Below are 3,440 nucleotides of genomic sequence, written 5' to 3'. Positions count from 1 at the left end.
AATATAGCCGTCTCAAATGCTCGCTCACGAACCGGTGATTTTGCTAAGCAATAATGACACCTGCAGCATAAATATTCGGAACGAAAGAGACAAAAATGGGCACGTAGGCTTACCAGCAGACGTCGTAAACAGTCAGTATGCGGTCGTCACTTGTATATAGTTTTCTTGAAGGTTGCAATTGCCGCACCTATCGTAAATATTTCGCATTCAAGTAGTTTTACGAATTCGATGACTAATAAAGAAAATATGGACAATTCGATTCGTATTACCAATTTATCATTTCAATTCCCCCGACTCATATGCATGGTATGGTGGCACTGGCAAGGTTGGTTTGATGCCTGCCCTGATAATTTGTAAGGTAAAATGCAAAATACTGTAATGGTCCACACGTTCTTGTTTCTAGCAAATGACACAGGTAAATGAAGCACTAGCCCCGGGCTATGTACTTTTAATGATGTGAATAGGCGTTACACCCACACGTGACGATTACCTTCGCTAGAGTTACGTCCATCGGTCTATGAACTATGACCCTCGGTTGAGTTACGTAACCAGTTAACTCGTAACCATTTGTCGAGTTAGCCTAACCTCACATTTTTTTGCGAACCGACATGCATTCAACTTGCATTCGCAAATGACCTTGCCAATTGCGAACCAACTCGCGGCTGATAGCAAAAGTTCTGCAAACAAAAAAATTGACGCGGAATAGAACTTCCCATTCTCGCAATTCGGTACTGGGAGCGTAACGGCGTAACCACTACGCCACACTCAGTGGTTTTTATATTGCTTTATTAAATGGGAGGAATATTTTCCGAAATACAAAGCATTACAGAAATTTAAGGCGACTAAAAACATTCAAAACTCGGGCAAGCAAGGGCACGCGTCCAATAACGACGTCCACTCCAGCGATGTTTCTTGTACTGCGCACACACTGCGAACATCAGCAGCAGATTCCTGAGAAAAAAAAAAAAAAAAACACGCGAGCGCTTCGCGGTGATTCACCATGTCTCTCCTACATGCTATTATCCAGACAGAGCGCGCACATCACACCAGTAAGCTGGCACCATATATATCCCAGCGAGAGGACGTGACTTAAGGCTGCATAGCCGTCAGCGACAAACGATGGCAGCTTACAGGTGTAATCTGCGCGCTTCGCCTGCACTTAACTCTAGCGATGGCTATAGTCACGTCTGGATGTAACTTTAGAGCGCGTTATGGTTACGTCTGGATGTAACGCCAGACACTGCTTTTTAAATCTGCAAGGCATACAATAAAGCAATCACAGTTGGCGCACTTTTCATTTTTACTCCTATGGCATCCGTATACAATCACTCAATCAAGGTGGAGATTACTGAAGCAAATAAAATCGTGCGACAGTGTCAGGCCGCATGTGTGATTATGGGTCTACCGGCAAGCACAAGGAATAAGAGCGATGAACAACGAAAGTAAGGCAGGTCATAAATAAGGAATCCTTCCACCACACGCGGCAGCGGCTCACGCTTTGCCTTGTCGGTTGTGTTTATGCAACGTGGCCCACGTCAGCCCGATATAATCTGCATATCAGCCCCTGCTTGCAAACAGCATGCGAAGGCAACAAAGAAAAACTACATACATACTGAACTATCTGTGACGTCTTCGGGCTACTTTGAAGGTGCCGTGAAGAACACACTTTGGTTACACGAGCGGTCAAAGGGCCCGCTGTCCAAGTCGCACACAACCGCCGGGTCCAATCGCACGGGCACGCCCATGACGCACCGCGGTCGTTCTTGCGCGCAGTAATCCGCAGAACATGGCCGCTGCCAAAATACGCCTACAAAGTCAGGCTCCTCGTCCGCAGTGTTTTCCCCGACAGTGTCGATACCACCGAGGAACGCCGCAAAGCCGCTGGTGTTGCTTGCAGCGCCATTCGCTATTACGAGCTGCACGTCCAACGGATCGGTGTTGACCGAGTAGTACGGCAACACCGAGCAGCCGTTGTTGCTCAGCTGGCCACCCTTGTTTTCCGACAGCAGTCGCAGAGGAGTGGCCCGGGCAGCAGCAGCAGCGACGGCGGCGACAGTGGACGGTGTCGGGCAGGTGGTTGGAGCAGCGTCAGCCGTCGAGGCTTCCTGCCGCTTGCTGTTGGATCCTCGAGGTTCGTGCAAGACCGCTAGGCTCGCAGTGTCGGTAATGTCAACCGCTTCGACGAGTCCATTGTTCCGAGTCGGCGAAGCCGTCGCGCTGGGAGTCGCTGGCGGCTGACGGAAACTGTACGCGTCCTCCGCCCGGCGAAACAGTTTTTGCCATAGCCTTCCAAAGAATCCCGCAGTCGCGACCTTCGTTTCCATAGTACAAAGCCCGATGACAGCGTTACCCAGGGATTGGTGGCCAGGAGGCGTCTTCGGGAGCCTTCAATAAAACCATAGCGAACCACTTACGCACGCCATACCGGAATTCGACGAAGACGCAGTAGCCAACAACATGCTTTCCGCAACCCGCCGCTTATACAGGGTGTTAATGGGCGTTGGCGAAGTTGTCTTTCCAACGGGGTGGGTTCAGTTTGATTAGTTACAAATCACGATACAAGATGAGCCGAACGTCATAACTAGAACGCTGGATGCACATTTTGCTTGAAGTACTGCTGCAACAACACTATCAATGCAGGGCGTCATTGCCTCCAACCAGCTCGGACCCACACAATAAGCTGAAGATTAAAAAAAAAAAAAGAAAACGCATTCGAGGATTTGCGTGTAACTTGAAGAGCGAACTACCAGAAGTATGTCATCTTGATTCCTGCTTTTACTGGGGCACACTTAACAATTTTTGAAACGGCTGGTCTTACTGTTAAGATGCAGCAAAGGAACGACAAATGACATTCTAATCTCTTTTCGTGTTACAGGCTCGCGCCTTGCAGCCTTAACCGCGTTGTGGTGTGCAGTACAACTACGCGCTTATGATAACGATTATCCTATATTTGCAGCATGAGCTGGCTATCTTAAATAAGATAGAGGATAGGAGTATCAGCAGCACCCAGTCTAAACCACTGATACGTGAATACCGTCGCTTTGTGTATTCGGTCGAGAAGAGCGGTCCTTGAACTGACAATTTTATTTGGCTTGCTTAACACTTACTGTGTCTGAAGGTGGTATGAACGTATGACCGCCTTCTGGCTAGCGTTTTAGATTTCATAAGGTTAGATCATGTGGTCTAGCTTACTAAAGTAACTCACGGCCTATAAAATACGCCGTAGTGGCCAGCTCCTGATTAATTTCGGCTCCACGGGCTTCTTAACGCGCGTGAAAAACACTGTAAACGAGTATTTCTCTTTCCTTTTTTTTTTTGCATTGCGCCCTAACTGAAATGCGGTCGCGCTTCTTGGGAATCGTACCAGCGACCTCGCACATAGCTGCAGAAGGCCACAGACACTGAGTCGTCGCGGAGGCTCATTAACATAACATGTTTTC

At 48.3% G+C, this 3,440-nt stretch overlaps 1 long non-coding RNA gene across 1 annotated transcript; it reads right to left on the bottom strand.

Annotated features, from left to right (window-relative positions):
* Nucleotides 1–769: 769 nt before the first annotated feature.
* On the bottom strand, nucleotides 770–3,002 carry LOC129381099 (uncharacterized). The gene is made up of 2 exons (XR_011892284.1): nucleotides 1,610–3,002; nucleotides 770–951 (listed from the first exon to the last, which is right to left on the bottom strand). It is a non-coding gene; the product is annotated as an uncharacterized lncRNA (long non-coding RNA).
* Nucleotides 3,003–3,440: the final 438 nt, after the last annotated feature.

The sequence above is a fragment of the Dermacentor andersoni genome, chromosome 1 (assembly GCF_023375885.2).
Source record: "Dermacentor andersoni chromosome 1, qqDerAnde1_hic_scaffold, whole genome shotgun sequence".
Lineage (NCBI taxonomy): Eukaryota > Metazoa > Arthropoda > Arachnida > Ixodida > Ixodidae > Dermacentor > Dermacentor andersoni.
This window is presented reverse-complemented; position numbering and strand designations above follow the sequence as displayed.